Genomic DNA, 21,770 nt, shown 5'->3' with positions numbered 1-21,770 from the left:
TTGAACATCTTGTTCAGTTGATTGACGTGTTTTCCCATGCGCTGTCCATTCACTCTTGTATTTATCACTTGTTATAAGGGAGTGCTCTACATATTCCACTTGTAAGACCCAACTCAAACAATAACTCAAGGCAAACCATAACTGTACTTGTCCTTAAATATATGGATCATGTAGATAAGCATTTTTCGCTAATCCGGGATGTTGTAATCTTCAGTGTAATGCTTTTCTTTATATCATATGAGGAAAAGAAAGAATTCTTTGCGTAAAATTAAAAATATGAACCAAACTAGACACCATTTTAAGACAGAGAGAGGGTTCAGGGGGGCAGCATTTGTTTAATGCATTTTATGCTAACAATCCTTTTCTAAATGTTAAACTTCCACATTTCAAAATATTTAGAAGGTCACTTATCCCCAAATAGATTCAACCCATTGTAAACATAATGAACTTCTGGCTCTTTGCCCAGGAGATGCTATTTTAATACAAATGGCAGATTTCCATTTATCTTGATAACCTTATCCCAGTGGATAGCCCCTCTCCCCACCTTGGCAACGTGCTGACTCCAGTGACTTGAGTGAAAAAGTCAAACCTGTACTGATATTTTTGGTCATCTGGGCTTTTTCCGTGATCACTGAAAACACTTTGACTTGGTTAATAACCCACATGTAGGTATGCACACATTACTCAAGCCCCACGTTGTTCATGCAAATTTCAATTTAGCTAAAAGCTTTTCTTTTTTTTCTTTATTGCAGGCATAATCCTTTGACTCCTTTGCTTCAGTATGTAATACTTCATGTGTCGCTGTGCTACACATTTGAATAATTGTCATATTCATCAAACTGGTGTAGGCCTATATAAAAAAATATGATATGGTTTCATATACCATGACTATCAAGTTCTAGAATAGATCATACAGTCTGTCCTTGCATGAAAACATTACTAATTGATATATTTTTCTCATGCTACAAAAGAATTGTTGTGCAACGTTTATTCACACGCAATCATGCAGTCGCCAAGTGAATAAGAACACGCGATGATCATACATTTAGTAGAACCAGCTGTAGCGGAAGTGATGTGGGAGTAGTCGTCTTAAGTACATTTGTCACTCGCATCATATTGAAGGAATTCAGCCCACCTCCTCCCCCGCTTCACCTCTGTTTGAGCTTATTTCCTTACTGTGAAATAACCTACAACAGCTATGGGCGCTTCGGGAATCTAACCTACTACTACTTTTTGGCTTGGACGCCATAACCCTCAATGCCTTCTATCCTTCAACCTCCCCCCCCCGCCCCGAAGAACTGCTTGTGTGTTTGGAGATTGTAGTCCTGTGTAGCAACTTTGTAGTATCCCATTTCAGTCCAAGCCCTAGCTGTGCCAACTCAGGCCAACGTTTACTTTAATGAATTAAAAAAATGAAGGAGTGTACAGGGTTTACTCCATGCTGTTTAGCCTCATGACCTTTGCCAGCTGTTGCAACAATAATTATTTCAGAGATTATTGCCTAATTATTATTTAACTACATAATTATGTTCATGGTGGCTGGGTTATTGAGGTCAGTGATCCCCCTGATGACAAATCAACCAAGTGTTCAACACGGTCAATGGTGTCTGGCGCAGATGACATTATGAATTCATGCAGTTTTTCATTCAGGGCAATGGGAGGGGGGGGGGGGGTGGAGAATGCCACCTATATTAATCATACAGCTTGCTTCCATTGTTTATTTAATATAAAACCCAAAGTAGGAACACGCCAACATTTTCTTATGCATCCTTTCCATTATTCATTAAAAAAATTAATCCTTCCGCAGATCAATTCCTGTCTCACCTCCAGCATACAATAGGTACATGCAGTAGAAAAGCTGCAGCGCAGAATTACCGATGTGTCAACATTAGGTGACTTGTTCTGCTGAGGAGTCAGCCATGCGTTTTAACCCAGACGTGATCATAGATCCGATTCATATTGTTTGCTCGCAGAATCAACACACTAGAGAACTCACTCGAGCTCGGCTGGGGGGGGGGGATGCAGGAGTAGGCTTTGAATCTTTCCCGAGACTCGTGAGCAAATAATACTGTGTGTACCGAGGTGTGCTGTCGACCTCTGTGTGAGAACTTGTTATGCTAAGGCGTCTTGACCGAGTCCACACTGTGTTCTAGTGGCCAAGTTTTTACATCAATACTACAGTTTTGAACACATTGTCCATCTGCACTAAAAGGGTGTTTTAACCCATATCAGCCCCCTCTCTCGTGTGTGGTTTCCCCCGGCTGCTTTTAAATGCAAGACTGACTAATTACAAATCCATTCAGTTGACTTCAAAGGAAAAAATAAGCCTTTTCCAATGTGTCCCCATTCATTGTTGGGGGCGATGCCGAGAACTGTCAATACTTGAACCAGAACCGTCTCTTCCAGACCCTTTAACAAATGTGAAATGAATGGAGGTAATGTTTTTTATCAATAATACAGGCGGGCCTGCTGTTTTGCTTGCTTGTGAGGCTACGGTCTCTCGGGGAACATGTTCAGGGAGTGGGGAGGCACATTAATTCCGCTCCCATGGAAATTCAGTTCAGACCAGCTTGACGCCTTTGTTAACATGGAAAATCAATTATCGTTAAAAGTGGGATAAGTCACACACCGATAAAAGTATTTTTTTTACCTTGATGACTTTCTTTTCTTGTAATGTATTCATAGTCGCAGTTCTATAAATGTGTGTCTGTCTGTGTGTGTGTGTGTGTGAGTGTGCGTGTGCGGATTGTCTGGGATTTTGTGTAGTGTTGCAATAAAAATAAACATGGTCTACAGTTATTGGAGGAGTTGTATGATGCGTGTTTGATTTCCACAAAAACAAATAATTGTGTCATACTGATTTATCAGAATAATTTACCTTATGGACTGCTTATCAGCTGAGGGGCTGGTGGGTGTTTTCTTTCTTTATATTCGGGTCAGTGCACTTTCACATCCAGAAATATCACCTCTGTCTTCTGGAGGAAGTGAGGTGGTTGGGGTACAATCTGTGTGTCACCTGCCTCCTAGTCCAAAAAATCGGACTCTCGATTAATATGACTGATGGCTGGCTCAAATGACTAGCTGAAAGCTGGGAGAACTAGTGTTTCAATTCTTTCGCTTCTTTCGACCTATCTTGTTGCTGGAGGTGGGAAGCTTTAAGCACACAAACATGGCCAGCAGTTTCAACTGTTAAAAGTGTCTGTAAAGGTATCCAATGGTCAGTGTTGAAATACACTTGCTAAAATCCCCTTCTGAGAGCCTCATCCACTTGCGCAAATGAGTTTTATTCTTTCAAATGTCTCTGTTATCAAACAGAAGACGAGGCGTAACTCCACCACTTGCAGGGTGCTGGTTTCCGGCCCAGGCTCCGCGCCCTCCCCCCTGTAGTTCTGCTATGACAATTGGCCCGCTCAATCCCACATCATAGCGGCCTCCTACCTAGCATAGGTTCCCAACATATAGGCCTTGATTATATCCCAACTGTACATTTCATACTTATACAATCAGACCTAGGTTAGATTTGATACATTCCTTATAGTTCAAATCTATATAGCAAATCATGGAAATACTCTGTTTCAAGATCCCTCAACTCACAATTGTTAAATTGTTATTGTCTAATGATAAAGCGTAAATTAATTATGCTGGATGGGTTTAACGAGAAATTTAAATTACTATCTTATTTCCTTTTTCGTCATTTTACAAAATGATGACAGAAAATGCATATTATTCTCGTAAACAGTAAAAAAGGTTTTATGGATTATTTGTTTTATAACACTTACATGCTGATTTATATATATCATTATTTTTGGTTCCATCTGTTAGTAATGATTAGTTGTGTGGAAAATAACCATTGTGAGACCATCTATTAACCAATACGTCCAAATCTATTTATTCCAAATGTGTTTATGAAGTCAACCCTAGACATAAGCTATATGTTCTAAAATCTATTTATCCCAGTATGCTTAACACTTGGACCCAAACATGTGGTAACAGTGTTTAACCAAACACATCGTGACAAGCCACCCATACAATTTTCTCTGCTATGTTTTGACCCTATTTAAAAGATTTGCACAATACAGCAAAAGCAACAGGACTTTTTAAAACTACAATTTCTTTCTGAGAGTCAAGATTGAAAGGCATTTAACAACTTCCTTTGTCAATCGTCTCTCCGTGATGTTTCTGAGTCATTCCATCTAGGGTTTTGTTTCCTGTGCTGTTGACATTGGGCCACAGGAATTAATCAGCCTCCTCCGCTCTGTTAATTCAGCCCTCAATGGAACTGAAATCCCTGCTAGGTGCTTTCAGACTTTTGCTACTTCCTTTCTCATTCAAGATTAAGCCTTGATGTCGCTTGCCAACAGGGAACCGGGGGTAGAGCGACTGACTGTGCTTTGCGAATGTCACATTAACAGTGCTATCCCACTGGTTGGCCAGCTCATTGATCATCAGACATCATGACTTTGGCACCCCGGTTGACCTGTGAGAAGCGGGCAATTCTTCAGGTGTGCTGACCTTCATTTCGCCTCATGGATTGCTTTAGTGAATATCAGTTGGTGATTAATTTGAGGCCCCTGCAACCCTATTTGGAGTGATTGGCTATATATCATGTAAGGAATGTACCTTGGTGCCGTGTCCTGTGATTGGAAAATAATGTACGACGGGGTTGGTGATGCAGCCGAGGCTAAGCCAAGGTTTGCTTACCACCTTCCAAAACGTTGTTTTACTCCATACCACAATTCAGATTTCAACAATGATTAGATAGCCATTTTGTCACTTTCATCTGTAACATCTGCTGCTGTGCTTTGAGAATGTATATATTTCTGGATGCTTGTATACCATTGTTTTGAATGTTGGATTTGTACCGCATTTATTCAGAACAGTTAAAAGGCAGAGGTGTCCTGTCACTTAAAAATAATGTACAACCTTGGAAGTTTATTGAACAATCAGGATCAACTAACCAACGCTGTGGTATAAAGTGCAGGGTAGTCTAGTGGTTAGGATGGTCGTCTCAAATCTGAAATGTACTGGGTTCATACCCCAATGTCGGATATCTTCCTAAGGCATCCAAGCAAGATTATCAAACTCCTTTCCTGCTCATTCATGACGTCTTAAAAACATAAAATAACAATCTCTTATTCATATTCCTTATGCTGTGTTGACAGTTGGATTAAACATGTCTACTCAACGTAATGCAATTAAACCACTGAACATTTCCCCGAATAAAATAACATAACAATCTATCATGGTTATGTTTTGTTATAGAGTCTGGCCAGTTTTCACATTAATTGAAACGAACCGGAAGGCCTGCTCAGAAAGGCCTTGGGTGGCTGCATGGATCCTCCAGACTTGCTTCTTTTCACTATCAATTAACAAACTATTCTACTGCTTATTTTTTATTCAAATGAACACATATAAACCAATAAAATTCTACTTGGCCTTAAAGTTAAACGTTACTTTATATATATGAATATGTTTTAATGGGGCCTAGTTAATAGTCAATCTTCTAGTCTCACCATTAAATGTGATTCATCGAATAAAAGGAATAGGATGAGCAGAAGTGATCAACGTATCAGATATGTACAGTGGCCGAGAAGACCCTCAGTATTGTGTATTGTGCAAAACAAAAGTGTTGATGGTATATAACCTTTAATTTTGGATTGATGTTAATTATTTTCAAACATTGATTGAGTGGGTCTGAAGGGATTTTCCGTTTAGCATTTGGGAAACCATATCCCGATCCACGGTTAACTGGGGCAAATAATTATGTTACCTGCAATTCAAGTACAGACCACCAGGTGCTTTGTAAAAACCAAACTCCTTCATGACAGTTGCTCTTGTCTTTTCTAAATCACGCCTCTGTGTATCTTCCTCTTAGTCATCTGCTCAATCAGATATATAGACAGCGACGAATATATCTGCTTCATGTTTAGTGTTGAGAGATTGAAAAGTGGTTGTGTTTTGCTTGGTTCTTCCTAGATTGAAACAAGGGTTTGAGTTATCGGGTTGGAACGTTTTATTTTCCCTCGCTTGTTTATATTTAGTTTTCTCTTCCAAGCTCAGGCCACAAACGGTCTCTAAGTTGTATTATACATTTTTTCTTAGATGTATTGAATTAAAATATTTATTTTAGCTGAGCCACATGACTCTGTTGCGCTATAACTTAATACCTCAAAGGGCATTTCCATGGCTTGCTAAACCTATGAGTTCCAGGAAACACTAAGCTGAACAGCCGAAAACAGACACAGATTATTGTTCTGCTCCTTTTTTCCTGGTCCAAACTCAGAAATGGTTCCAGCTTCCAGAAGGGAGATATAACCACATCTGGCATTGTTTAAACGCATCATCGCTAGGCTATGCAAGAGAGCCAAAGAGGGACAACAATGAAACATGTTTGGTCAACATATTCAGCCTTTGACTCATATGGGGGAAGGTAACATTGTAGTTGGTTTGACACACGGCCTAAAGTTATTGGGTTTGATTACCAAGGTCTGCATTCTCCCTTAAGTTATCATTGAGCACGATTTGCAACCCCTACCTTCTCCTAAATTACACAAATCTAGAACCGATTTTAATTGATCTTCTTGTTTCATTTGCACAGTTCTTTAGTCAATGTAACATATGAGATTGTGTGTATGCATGTGCGTTTGCATGCTTTGCACAAACAACGTTTGTGCACACACACTTTGCGCTGCATTGTTTGCTTTGAATTCTGTGAACTGCTTCGTGTTGCTAAGAAGATAACCATAGTCTACGTTCATTTACATTTGCATGGATGCTTTGCAGGCATTTGGTGTGTTCTATCACAAAGTGAACAACCATTCACGATAGTCTCTACAATCCCCAATGGGCTACAAGTCTCCAAGAAGACTTCCTACTCCCCTCAGCTTATCTCCTGTTCTTTCTCTACATTAGGACGCAGCACCCATGAGACTCCACCAGCCCTTACACCAGTGAGACGCAACACAAGAGCATCAGCAAGCGCCATCGGTAAGACCCGCCCTTATCTAACATCTCACTTCTTACACGCTCAGATATCGATCGTCTGCTGACCTCAAATGCAGTTTGATTCCATAGCACGCCTGTGTGTGTGTGTGTGTGTGTGTGTGTGTGTGTGTGTGTGTGTGTGTGTGTGTGTGTGTGTGTGTGTGTGTGTGTGTGTGTGTGTGTGTGTGTGTGTGTGTGTGTGTGTTCTTCCTCTCATCTCACAACTCACAACAAGGCTCTACATAATTACATTATAAGATCAGAAGATTATATTCACAACACAGACACACACACACACACACACACACACACACACACACACACACACACACACACACACACACACACACACACACACACACACACACACACACACACACACACACACGCCTTGAGGCAACCCTAAGTGGGGTACCGACCCTGTAGTGGGAACCCTGTATCAAACAGTATGTATCAAGGTGCAAGCACTTCACTCTGGTTTATTGTGCCTAGCATTGAGTTCATGTATTCTGGGCCATCGTAGCTATTCTATATTCCTGTTGGCCTACTGGGTGTTGAGGTGTTATTTTAATATAGTTCGGTGTTGTATGAAAATACAAACACTGTGGTCTGTTTTTCTTGTCATCGTCAGTGTTTTTCACCAATACTGGACCATATCTGTAACAGTGAAAATAAATCCTAATGTGTTCATGGACACATTAGGATGCCTGGAAGCCACAGACAAAATGTTATACACAATCATTTATGTAAGTTTGTAACTCATGATATTATAGCATGAACAGATTTCAATATATTTTGTTGAAAGTTATTATACATATGTGGCATAGTAAGTAATGTACCTTGCCTCTTCTGTGGATAATTCCACTGATGAACTACACCTACACTAGTACTTAGCAACTGTGAGGCCGAATATGGAAACTTATTTATCTGAAAAAATGAATTGCATTAAAGGTCCCATGACATGAAAATCTCACTTTATGAGGTTTTCTAACATAAATATGAGTTCCCCTAGCCTGCCTATGGTCCCCCAATGGCTAAAACTTGCGATGGTGTAAAACGAGCACTAGCTGTTCTGCTCGCCTTTGAAAAAACGGAGGCTCAAGTGCGCTGATTTGGAATGTCTGTATTCATGACGTCACCAAGAATCTCAGCTCCTCCCCTTACTCTTCCTGGCCCGCCCAGAGACGTTGGCCCGCCAATGAGACTCGACTGTGCGAGCGCCACATGTGTTTGTGTGTGTGTATGTGTGTGTGTGTGTGTGAATACACACACTGTAACGCAAGTGTTTCTTGTCGGTTCTTTGACGTGTCTTGTATTTCCGCAACGAGACTGTTGTGGGGGTTATCTGAGCCATGGTTGAGAAGGAATTGGGGGAAAGGAACTTTGGCTTTGACTCGCTGAAGTACATGAACTGCGACATGCCGCCGGTTGCCGCGAGGCACCATCGCCCGGCAGCGCGCAGCCGGCAGCAGGCAGCGCGCGGTTCAGTCGACTTCAGGTTGATGTGAAAGTGGAAGAACCAGAGACGTCGCAGAACCCGACAAAGTCGTTTGTGATTCATAATATCGTCTGGAGGCGCACACAGCTTTTGGCCGTGATAATATGTATTAAATGATATAGATTTCTATGTATTAGATGATATTATTTAGATATAGAGCTCCAGGACTGTAACGCAAGTGTTGTACACTTCCTTGTTATTTGGATAACCGTTCTGCTTTTGATGTTATGGCGCATAACACGTCGGACTCTCGTCTCTGGTATTTCTACAACGAGACTCGTATTGGGGGTTATCTCAGCCAAGGTTGAGAATGAATTGGGAGGAAGGAACTTTGGCTTTGACTCCCTCAAGAACATGAACCACGACATGGAGGAGAAAGGGATTGTTGGCGGCGAATGTCTCCCGCTTGAGACCCGCTGAGGGACCACCGCCGGAGGCGGAGGTGCCTAAGCGCTGCCCGGCAACGATCCCTTTCTCCTCCTTGTCGCGGTTCAGTCTACTTCACATTGATGAGGACGTTGAAGAACCAGGAACGTCGGAGAACCCAACGCGGTCCTTTGAGATTCATAATATCGGCTCACACAGCTTTTGGCCGTGATAATATATATAATATGATATAGATATCTATGTAGGGCTATATGATAATATTTAGATATAGAGCTCCAGGACTCCCGTGTGTTCTAGAATGTTTACAGAACACGGCTAAAGGCTGTGTGCGCCTCGCCATTGCGATACATCCACTGTAAACAGAGCGCATGGTACCGTGGCTGCAAGCTGCTCAGGGCCACACCCCCACCCTCCTCCTTGACCCGCCTCGCTCCTCCTCATTTGCATTATAGCTACGGACACAAAAACAGCGCATTTGGGGGAAGCTCATGTGCGACTGGCTCGGAGTGGCTGTAACTCTGCACCACGGCTGAATTTCGGGAACGTCTTTGAATGCTGTGTTAGTTGCCCACTAATACCTATATTAAAGAATACATGAAATAGCATGTCATGGGACCTTTAAACAAAAGAGCTCTGATCAAGATCACGTCAATGCGTGTAGGTTGAGGGAATACATATGATTAAATATTGTCATGAAAATAAACGTGGGATACAAATGGACCAAAGGCCGTCAGAAAGGTTTAGTGATATCTATAAGTCATCATCTTCCTCATCGTTCAACATTGTACACAACGTTCAGAGATGAATTCGATTCATTAGGTTTTAGATTTGGTTTTGTTGCAATAACTTTTTTTCCCAAACTTGAACAAGGTACTGACTACAAATCATCCGGCACCAGAACGATCTTGTTTACCTTTAAACTTTGTTTTTCTACCTTGTGTTTACGGTCCAGTATTAAGTAGAACCCAAAGGACAGGCACAGTGAGATACGAGCGATTGATGTTGCTTTGGTCACACCCCATATTATAATTTTTTTTATTCATCGATTCATTCTAGACTTAGTTCTATATCTAAAGGTCTCTCATACATAACCAAATATTCAGCACCCAACCTTGCTTTGAAAGATCTATTCCAATATGCACGTCCCCGGGCTGCTCGATGTGGCCAACATATATAAACCAGGCTGTGTATGTAAAATATATAGGTTGGTGTAAATTACCTCAGACAGCTTTTATGCCTGGACTGGGGGAAGCGTCTTATCATGCGGAAACAGGGATGTAGATTAGAAACAAATTATTAGGGTAGTTTTGGACCATAAACGCTCCATAGAAATCCCTCTTGGAGATTTACGAGCGCTGTCGCACGAGCGTCGGGTTTAGCCCTCCGTGAAAACCCACCTGTAGTCAAGATGATACTGCAGACGCAACTGGCCCCAGCGCTGCTCTCCTCCCCGTAGACCGCCTTCACATTCAATAAACCCGAACACTTTTCAGTTTGTGTTGTCAAGATTCAAGACTAGGTTTATTGTCCCGCAAAGTGGTTGATTTGGTTTGGGCTCTCAGCCATGCTGCTGCCGCAAAACACAAGACATTCCACTTACAAAGATGTTTGTTAATAAATATATATATATAGCAAGGTTCCTATCAGAGCCTGTAGGCAAACAGAAAAAAACAGCACCAAATCTGCATTAATCCCTGCAATAAAGACAAAGAACCTACATTGTCCCTCATGGCCTTGTTCTTTTTTTATCTGGCGCCTTTAAACGTTTTGCAGAAGAGGAACCACTACCTCGAGGTCAGTAGCTGATACTGTGTGTGATATGGGATGGGTTCACAAATATCCTATTGGCTTTCCTCAGGGTAGCCTTCCTGAGAGGTCTCAAGACTCGCGCTATGCAAGAATTGTTACATATTCTGTTAAAACTGGGACTATCGACTGCTTTGAAGATGTATTGAGATTTGCACAGGCGTTGTTAATTATTTGTCATATTAGCAGACAAATTTAATTTCATACTGCCCAATGCTGATTTGGGGATTAAAATGATGATCATTATATTTATATTCAGCCTAATCTTATTCACCAATTCCCACAACACAAGACATCTGTGTTTGTTTCAGCTGGCTTTCTTCTCATTAGAAGAGAGATGTCTTACAAATTCTTTCTGACAAGGTGTAAAGATTTAGAATTGATCTGGATGAATGATTCTTCCAGACAATAGATTAATCACATTATGCAGCAAAACAAGCCGAATTAAATATTAAACTGATGAAGAAACTGAATTAAACTGATAACATTGTGAAAAAACAAACCCCCTACAAATAAGGTGACCATAGGGCATCTTTTATCATGTTAATACATTTTAACTTATAGACAGTTTCATGAGAATACCAGAGGACTCAATACCAATACCACCATTCACGTAGCCTCCACAGTCTTTGTCTTCTACTGTCCTCATCGCCGGAGCACTTTTACTATTCATTCTTTACAAATCACTTATTTAGCAGACAGTTTTATCCCATAGCGACTCTGCACTCTGTCAGTTAACTTGCAGAAATGTGCTTGGGCAGCACTTGGGAATTGTGTGTGGTTATTCCAATATTGATTGTGTGCTTATATTGTTCTCACTCAGCCTCACTTGTATGTCGCTCTGGATAAAAGCGTCAGCCAAATAAATCAATGTGATTTAATCCAAAGCCAATTAAAGTGATTTCAGTGACGTTATGAGGGAGTCGAACTACCTAACCGCTTCACTCTCATGCCTAAATCCCTCATTTAAGGAAAACCAAACAACCTTTTTAAAATGGTACCCGCCCACTATTTCCATTTTTATTATATTAGGCACTTTCTATTTGGTTTAGGGGTTGGGCCGTTGGCTGATCAGGCTCTAACAATCTGACAGGGGAAGGGGACGGGGGACAAGGGGACGGGCAGTCTGACATTTCATTGAAGACTTAGTGCATCTAAGTCTAAAGTTGGACCAGGATCAATCCATATCAATACTATGTCACCCACCACTACATCTCTTCATCTAAGGGGTTTATATTTCACCCTAAGACACCCTTAGTTGTCTTCGGGTTTGGCTTTCCTCAACAGACTTGAGTCCTTAAAAGTTCTCAACCCCAGGATGGCTTGTGATCCTCAACTCCCACTTTATTCAGACAAGCAGCGAGCGATCCTGAGGGCCACTGCGGGTAGGCCTCCCACGCAGCACCCTATTGCAGGTGGCTCCCGGTTCTCTTCGCTGGCTTGAATCCAAGTGTAATGATTGAATTATGAGCAGTATGCCAATACTCTGATTCTGATGTACTGCGATGTTAAACCTGCACTTTGTAAGTTTCCAATTAGCGGCCAGCTTCTATTGGCTTGAGTTGTAGCTGCAGTTATTGCTATATAATTGTAGTTATTTACAGTTATAGCTACTGTCATCTGAGATTTACCCATGAGAGGGGGATAGTTAGAATTGAAACAATTTCTAAAGACAAAATCCCTGGTTGGATGGACTCGTGGACAGGCGTGTTCATACTTGAGACGCTTTCTATTTTTGGAGTTAATGGCTGCAGTAGAAACGTTAAATAGTACAGGTTTAACTTTAATGGTTTAGGTTAAAGATCCCATGCCATTCTATTTTATGATGCTTTAATATAGGTATTAGTGGGCCACAAACACAGTATTCAAAGACGTCCCCGAAATTCAGCCGTGGTGCAGAGTTACAGTCACTTCGAAACAGGCGCACATTGAACTTCCCCCAAACGCGCTGTTTCGGTGGGCGTGTCAAGGCAGGTCAAGGAGGGGGGTGGGGGTGTGGCCCTGAGCAGCTTGTAGCCACTACCATGCACTCTGTATACGGTGGGCGTGTCAAGGCAGGTCAAGGAGGGGGGTGGGGGTGTGGCCCTGAACGCATCGTTCTGCCATTGCATTCAAAATTCTGTAACTAGCCTGTTACTACGAACTAAGCAACTACCATACACGTATTAGCATTTAGCACTAGCTCAATCACGACTCCTTCAGAATTCTTGTGGTTGGTTACGAACCAACCAAGTGGGCAGGGCCATGAATAATAGTTTGACAACGCTACGTCACAGTGTCACCTTATCCAGATTGGCTCATTTCTTCTGCCTTTTTCCTTTCATTGCCTATTGCATTCAGCAGACAAACTGCATAGATTTCAAACTTACCACAGCTCACAAACTTATTCAGACCTATGTTATTTAACAAACAACAGGAAAAATGTGATTTTAATGGCATGGGCTCTTTAAATAAATTATTATTAAGTGCATTCATTAAGAATGGCTTTTTCATCGACGTGATGGAGATGTGTAGGATGGAACATATGTTTGTTTAAAACTGGAATCATAAAAGGGAACCTATTCAAGCGACCGGATAATTAAGTTGATAGGGTGTTCAATTTTCTCTGTTAGAACCCAGATGTCACACTCTACCCATTTCATGTATCCTTGAGCAAGATCCCTAACCTGCTCTTAAATTACATGATTCTGAATTATTGCGATCGCTCGTGATTAAAGTGACAGAATTTTAAACGGTTTGCACCCAAGTAGGATTGGTTGTTGTTACTAATCAGGATGTTGGTGACAAAGTTGATTTTGATGCAGCATGCAGCATCTTTTGCCCTGTACTTTGGCAAGGACGAAGCTAAGTGCAGCCTTAAATCACCAAACGTAGGTTGTTAGAGTTTTTAGCGGCAGTGGCAAAAAGTCAAACTTCGCTAATTTTAGGTAACACAATTTATGTAGCGCCGACATTTGAAGGAGTAATTGGCAAACCCTTGAATGTTTGCCGTTGACCTTGCTTGGAGGGTTAGGCCCTTCAAGCATTGGAAAGAAAATGCAGGTTGGAATTGGATGAGAAAATTAACATTCCAAGGTGATCTATTGATTATATGACGAGAGGAATCTGAACTTTATTTATCAGGCTTCCGCAAACCACACTTCATCTACTAATCCTATTTTAGAGAGGAAGGACCTTGTTTAAATCTTATTTAAACATACACAAACAAAGGTGTTTTCTGTTTATTTTTCACTTTTATTTTTCCAAGAACTAATTAATTATTATTTTCCTACCTTAATCAAACCAATTTTATATATAAAGCCCTTCAAAGACCCTCGTGTTAACTTTATCCACAAATACCATTATTTTGAATCCCAATTTAGACTTAAGGAATAATACGTTTCAAGAAAAGTTTTCACAAAACCGTTAATTATTTTTAAAGTGCCACCTTCGTTTTAGCATAACAAAGTGGTACTTCACCCCTGAGGCAATGCAATTAAAAGGGTCATGGTCTGGGTTTGAATCTTCTACCTCAGCGAAATCTTAGTGAGATAATCCTTGAAACATATTACAACCGACTCGCCAAAACGTATTTCTACACACACACGTAAGTACGTACACATTTGTGCTCAAAGTGCTTCAAAGACACAGAGATACGGAGACATAGAAAAAGGCTGTGATACGCTGGCATTTCATCTGAGGTGTGGGAGAGAAACTTTTTTGTGCTAGAGTCTTGAGAGTCCTAATAAGAAGCAATTTGTCTCCGCTCCCAGATGGTAGTCTTTGACAGAGCGGTATCATCTCTATCCAAACAGGCCCACTTCCCGGCCGTTACCCCCTCCGTTCAGACGCTGCTTGGTCAGCTGTATGCGCTCTGCCAGAAATCAGTTGACCCAGACCCAAAATAACTAGCTCGCCTCATCGCAGCAGTTATTACAGTTATTACAGTTATTAAAGATACATTATTGAAGAAGAATCTCCCATTAGGTTATTATGCTCCTTTTTTTTTCAGGCTGAACAATTCATAGTTATGGACAAGATAACAAACACAAGGATGATGCAAGAAACTTTATATTTTGACATTGTAGGTTAGCAGTATTGCACTATGCCATCAAAGTAATTCACATTGGTACAAGAAAACCTCCAAGGATGCTGTAGTTTATAGAAAGGTAGTTTTCTTTACACCGATTGTCTGTAATACGAGAGGCAAAAAATAGTTTTTCTAGGTACAATACATCGGTACAGTACAATACATAACAGAGAGAGGGAAAGCTGTAAATGTGGCTAGAACTGTTCTTGTACATGTATTATTTGTACCCCTGTGTCCAAATAGACATGAACCAATACATTAGGGAAGCTGGTGTCCTTGTTTGTGTACTCTGTTGCTCCCATTTCAGGGCTTTTACAAAAACAGCAAACATCTACCGGTACTTCTATGCGCCACCACCCGCTGATTCAGACAGAAAATCCTTCATAAATAAAACAAATATTTGGTGCTCTGCTTGTGCCATGTTCTTATTGTGTTCTGGTTAAGGAATGTAACTTTTGATATTGAACCAGCGGCCTTATGATGTTGTTAATAAGCCTTTGAGACTATAACATGGTTAAATTAATAAATTAAGTTTAAGCATAGAAATTGCCCCATTTCAAGTTTTAACATCTCCTCACAGACTGAATCCTGGCACTGGCCGAATGTAAGCCCTCATCAAATACCAGCTACCTGGACGCAACAGCACGGCTCTCCATGAGCTACTCATACTATGCATTGAATGTATATGCAGAACTGGCAGCATTCTGCATTAGCAGCAACACAGTCAGAACCACTCTTGGTCGAGATAATGACCAATTAGGTTTCCGTTCACATTCCTTCATTGATTTCCCCCCACCGTTTCTTGGGGAGCCTCCATCTGACCGCTCTACACGTTTTGCATCAGTAAATGGGCAAATGTACCAGTCCATTACAATTAACAATCCCATTACTACTAAAGCAAAACAGGTTTGAATACTTTTGGGGGGCTACATCCTGATATAAATGTACAAAGTAAAAATATATTTGTTTGGCTGATGCTTTTGTTTAAAGAGACTTGCAGTGAATTCAGATGCATTCAATAAGGGAGAGATGGAGGCCGGGCATTATGCTCAAGGACAGCCTCTAAGTAGACTATTGGAACGGAGTTGAGAGACTTTCCACCTTCTAACACCAGCCTCATAAAAATACAGTAATTATGCACACAAAATGGTTATTTCATGGTTCATGTTTCACATTCAGTTCAAGTCTTTGAAAACCCAAAATATGCTCTTTATATCCCGGCAGATACATACCACAGGTTTCTCACTTTGTGATTAGGACCTGAAATCAATTCTAATGATAACTTTAAAGAGATTCAAATGGATCATTAATGATCCATCATCTCATAACTTGATTGAGGAGAAATGCGTGTAGATGGAATCGACAGAAATGTCAAGTTTCCTGTGTCTTCTAGCTATGGTTCTGTAAATGGAAACTATCCTCCATCTGCACAAATCTAACTTTAATATAGAAGACTGGTCTGAGACTTTCACTATCAGCAAAATCACATGAATATATTTACTGTTTGTACTCAAGGATATCTTCCTGTCTGGTTTGGCCTAGAATAGCAGTAATATAGCAGTAATATACCTTTAATATTGAACAAGTGCATATCTTATATTATATGTCAATATCTTAAGTAAGTATGAAGTACATGTAGTGACATATTATTTCATGCAAAGAAAGAAGATTCAATACAACTTTCTTTACCGTTATTTTGGACAGTCTCTGAACTAGGAGTTGTTCTTTTTTCAAGACAGTTGTATAACGACCTGACCGCACATCTCCCCACCCTTACTTCCTACCCTTTAGTCGGCCACATGCCAACCGGAGGGGCCTTGAACCTTATTGTGGACTTTGCAGTTCCTGTGATCTTTGTTTTGCCTTGGGTAAACGGGGGAAAGGAACTGAAAATGGAGATTCAGCAGGCCCTTAATTCCCCTTCCTTGTGGTTACAATCGTGGTAGGAATCTAAATGGAATCTTCCTTTTTTTCTATTATCCCCCAAAATCATTTTATTTTATTTCTTACAATGTACCCTCTCTTTGTGACAGTTGTGACAACACTTATTTTCTTTTGGACTAGAAATTCCTCTTAACTTAACATGGTGGTTGGATTTGATCAGGCTGAATATCTGTGTTCACACGGCTTCAGCTCGTTTGTAAAGTTGAGAAAAGGCTTTTTTATTATTATTTCCTTTGCATTTCCCTGATGTGTCCATTGTAAGGCCAAGCACGAAGCCTGGCCTTTAGGGCAGACAGGAGCCAGTCAACCTGTGTCTATTTGTTTGGTAAACATACCCTGTAGGGATGCTCTGGGGTTCAACTTCTTGGCCCTCGGATGTCTCCGCCTCACTCTCTCAATTAGCCCAGCAGCGCCTGGTGGAATTGTTGATGACCTGTCGAGGTTTTCCTGTCATACTGTGCGTGTGTGTGTGTGTGTGTGTGTGTGTGTGTGTGTGTGTGTGTGTGTGTGTGTGTGTGTGTGTGTGTGTGTGTGTGTGTGTGTGTGTGTGTGTGTGGAATACATTTTAATTGAAACAGATGTCAATGTTTTATTGCGATCTTCATACTATTTTCATCCAGAAGGGCTTTAGTGCTTATGAATAACGTGAACGTTTTTGTGGTAATCAATAAGCGGTAATCTATATGTGTGTGTTTGCTTTTGCTCGAACTAGAATTTTGGACTGGGCCCTGATCATCGTATTTTATAGCATAATTGCACAGAATTAGTAGTGCAACATAAGGGTCATTCTGAGACACACTTTGTATGGCATGTTTGTCCTCTGCAGTGTTATGGCTAGTGCGTGCGGGCTCCTAAAATATGTCAGTAGAGAGCTGCAAATGTGGACATATTTTTAGAGTAGAATTCGACGTATGGGTGTGGTAGGACTGGTGAAAACTTTGACATTCCTTCCTATGCATTTTTCGCCCTCAAATGGTCCCCCCCCCCCCCCCACTAGCCAGGGCTGTTTAATGTCTGAGCCAGCTACAGCTGCCCATACACAAGCTGGGGAGTTCAAATTATGCTGGGCAAGGCATGGGGAGGGAAAAAACATAGAAAAATAAAGTAAAACAGAAGAACCTAGAATTTCAAACAGGCTGGTCCCTGCCCTGTTTTACATGGCCCCCAAACGGCAGAGGCAGGCAGATTCTACCTCCTATGCGCTCATTCCAGCTTAATCACCCAGCCGGAAACCCTTTGAGGAATCACATATACTCTTGATTTTCTGGAAGGTGGTTTGCATCATCTGTCTGTCCATTTAGCCATCTGTCTATCCCTCTACCCAGCCGGATTTTTCATGCTTTTTGAATGAGTTCCAACCGAAAGTCAATATGTCGAGGGCGCTAGAAACACATTGAATAGTCTCTCTCTCTCTCTCTCTCTCTCTCTCTCTCTCTCTCTCTCTCTCTCTCTCTCTCTCTCTCTCTCTCTCTCTCTCTCTCTCTCTCTCTCTCTCTCTCTCTCTCTCTCTCTCTCTCTCTCTCTCTCTCTCTCTCTCTCTCTCTCTCTCTCTCTCTCTCTCTCTCTCTACGTCTGTCTATCTCTATCTCAGTCTCTCTATGTATTTTATTCTATCAGCATCCACAGCTTTTACATGGCCTTATTTCCCCTGCTCTCTATGGTTGAGCAAATCTCTGGCCAGGTCATCTGAAAGGGTCACATTTCAAGAAGGGAAGAATCCATGGTCTTATTGCGACAATAGTTCTGCAGGCTGTGATTCCCCCCCCAGCCCCCCCATCACACACACACATTTCTTTTGGGGATCTGAGTATAATGTGGAGTCAATCGACCTGAACAGGATGTGTTGTCTTCTAGAGAACATAAGGACAGGACTTGTTGAAAAGTCCTGTGCATTTGTCTGAGAATGTGCAGGTCGGCTGAGTCAGGCTGGAACGAGACGGGGCGTTATGGCAGGCAGAGAGGTTATGTGGGCTTTCAGAAGTCATCTTTGGTATGCGCCCAGTGCTTCTGCAATAAACCCCTAACCTTGTTTTGAAAGAGATGTCTTTCCCACAAACAAGGGCCACTCCCTCGGGTTAAAATAAGGTCAGTATGTGAGCAGGGAAATGTGCTTGCATACAAAAAACAATGTATACAACACAAACATAAATGAGTTTAAAAAGAAAGTTACAATACAGACCACTTGAGAACAAACGTTGAACTAAAGAAAACTTGAATAAACAGTTAGGGTTTTTAAGGTTGTATTCAAAAACCCTGACAGATTGTTATGTCCTCAGTTCCTCTTGGCAGACGGTTCCAGAATGTCAGGTATGGAGCGTTTCCTTGAATACAACTTCTTGTTGAGTATGCAAAAACGCTAAACCCACCATCATTCTTCCTCCGCCTCCTCCCCCTTCTCTCCTCCTCTTCCTCCTTCCCCTCCTACTTGCTGTGGTCCTGAGTGCATCACCATCTGGCCCACAGCTGAAAACTATTAGACCCTGCAGAAACGTCCTCCGCTCACTTTTCAACAAGACCCGTTTCACAAGGCAAGCGAGTGAGCCTTTCTCCCAGCAGAGCTATTTTTTGAAGTTTTTCTACCGTTTCCCCGGGTCATGCAACTTTTATCGTAAGCAAGGATTTCTTCTAATCTGTGATATCAGAAGGTGCTTGGTGTTCTGTTTTTTTGTTTTCATCACGCGAGTGTGAGTGAGGGGGAGAGTGAGCGAGAGAACGGCTGTTTCAACTTTGGGGCACCGTTGTTGTTCCAGCGGAGAGAGGAGCTGAATGCATGCGGGGGGATTGTTGCTCTGATGTCCGGTGGGCTGTGTGTGCCGAGTGTGCAGGATTCCAGAGGCTCCATTATGCCAGAGAAATGCAGGAAAACAAAAAGAATCATTGTTGCGTTCGCTGCACTGGGTTTTATGTTGCGGCCGGGTTGCACGTCTTTATCGCGTGTCAAAAATTGGCTACCTGTTTAGCACATATGGGTCGCATTAGACACGGCTTGACAGGCTGTTTCTTTTTTAACAGGAGACGTGTACTTTCCCCAAACGTATTTCAGTGTACAGTGATTATTTTCTTTGCACAGTGATTCTCTAATTCCATTCTTTTGCTGAGTTTTGGGATCAAGGGAAGACGTCCAAGTGTCAAAGTAGGTTCAACTTTGTTTGCAGAAAGTTTGTTTCCAGAGTTAAATTCCAATTGATTGAGTCACTGAACATTGCCAAATCTTGGGCACAGTTTTCTTTTTCTCTGTTTTTCCTGGACAGAGATACAAACTTTCCATAACTTGCTTGTGAAGGAAGATAATGCATTTCCTCAATGTTAACTATGGACACAAGGCAAAATGTTTGGGCTTGTGACTGTTGTTTTCGGAGATATCTTCGACCTATGGTGATAGATGCTGGGTGCTGTATACATTCGGGTATTGGTTTTCATGGTTTATTTGCCATTGGCAGGAGCTCAAACACAAATCCACGGTCATGTCATGTATCGGTACTTAGAGAGGAAACCTCAAATTTGCTGAAGTATTGGCATGTGTCCAATCTTAGTTGGATTCTAAAACCTGATAAAGTTTGTCCGGTGTGTTGTGGTGTCCCGGGGATAGATGGGCTGTGTGTCTACAGATGCTATCGCTAACATGAGGATACTGTAAACTACCTATGGTGCTTGGTTCATCCTTTCAGAGCTGTTTATACACACACAAACACACACACACACACACACACACACATACTAAACTACCCGTAGGAAGTCACTACCTGACTTGGTACTTTAGGCTATAGCTGGTAAACACAGACGGAGGGGGTTTGAGACCTAACAACCAAGTGTTAAAATGACTGTGTGTGTGCATGTGCGTGTGCCTGTTTGTGCATTCGTGCACAATCGCAAATTGGGGGTGGGGGAGCTGTGCTGCTCCTGGATGAATGCGGATGTTGGCGGAGAGTTCTTAAAAGGAGGCCAGAATGCCTGCAAAAATGTCAATCAGGATGAATGACATCACAGCCAGACATCACAGGCGTGCGACAGGCCCAGCTTTACATCGAGGCACAATGACTCCTTCACAATAAAAGCCTCCCCCACGATAAAGGCACTCTCAGCGACTGCAGGCATCATCCCTGTGTGCTGATCGAAGAGAGGCCGCTACAGATAGAGGCATTTCTGTGTGTGTGTGTGTGTGTGTGTGTGTGTGTGTGTGTGTGTCTGTGTCTGTGTCTGTGTCTGTGTCTGTGTGTGTGTGTGTGTGTGTGTGTGTGTGTGTGTGTGTGTGTGTGTTGAATATGTTTATGGTGTGTGTGTGTGTATGTGTTGAATATGTGTATGGTTTTCTGGGTGTGTCGGCACAAAGTGTTTCACTGTGTGTGAGTATATGTATGAATAATTTTCTAATTAATACTTTTTAGGTTTTTCATGGATTTAAATATGTTCAATTGAATAAATCACTGACAGTGCTGCATTGTTCAGCCACTATTTGTAATACATTAGCATTTTCTCTACTAGATGAGCTTCTAGCAGCAGACTGGCCCACTTTGGAAGACTTGTCTGTCTGGTAACCGCACTATGAAACATGGATAGTGTTTCATAGTGCGCTGCGCGTCGGGGCCGGACAACGCCCCTTAACAGTGGTATAATGAGCACATGCCACTGACTGAAGTGATCTATTGCTTTTATACAACGGTTACTATTGTGGCGAAACGAAAGTCATAGACACACTACATTTAAAAAGAAACCAAGAAAGTCAAAATAGCCGTTTAATTAAAGAATACAAAAAAGTAGTCCCTCCTGGGTGCCGCTATGCATCGACGGTCGCTATGCAACACACTTTAGCGTCCCTCCGAGAGAAGGCTCCGATAGAGCGGTTCGCCGGCAATTTATCCTATGGAGCAGTTCACTCGGCGTGTGCCTAAGCTTTCGCTAGTCTCTCCATCGCCTTGCTCACTCCCGGAGTAACAACATTTACACGCTCTCCATCATCCAACATATGTTTTACTTTGTAACTGTTTCTACTTCCAGGCGTGGAGTGATATGCAAACTTTCACAAAATGATCGGGCGTCATAGCAGTTATGTATACGCTCATTATACAACAGTTGGGAACCAAT

The 21,770-nt window shown here is 41.7% G+C and overlaps 1 protein-coding gene across 4 annotated transcripts in view; it reads left to right on the top strand.

Annotated features, from left to right (window-relative positions):
* The window catches only part of gulp1a (GULP PTB domain containing engulfment adaptor 1a), a 61,543-nt gene that overhangs the window by 17,232 nt on the left and 22,541 nt on the right, over nucleotides 1-21,770 (top strand). The window contains exon 2 of one of the 4 annotated variants that reach the window (XM_056579445.1): nucleotides 6,913-6,987. The gene's annotated coding sequence lies outside the window, so the exon portion shown is untranslated. Of the gene's footprint in view, nucleotides 1-6,912; nucleotides 6,988-19,129; nucleotides 19,334-19,417; nucleotides 19,822-21,770 lie in introns of those variants that run through there. The other 3 variants (XM_056579447.1, XM_056579444.1, XM_056579446.1) reach the window with 3 other exon arrangements.

The sequence above is a fragment of the Gadus chalcogrammus genome, chromosome 20 (genome assembly GCF_026213295.1).
Source record: "Gadus chalcogrammus isolate NIFS_2021 chromosome 20, NIFS_Gcha_1.0, whole genome shotgun sequence".
Taxonomy (NCBI): Eukaryota; Metazoa; Chordata; class Actinopteri; order Gadiformes; family Gadidae; genus Gadus; species Gadus chalcogrammus.
The sequence above is the reverse complement of the archived record's forward strand: the minus strand, read 5'-3'. Positions and strand labels throughout refer to the sequence as shown.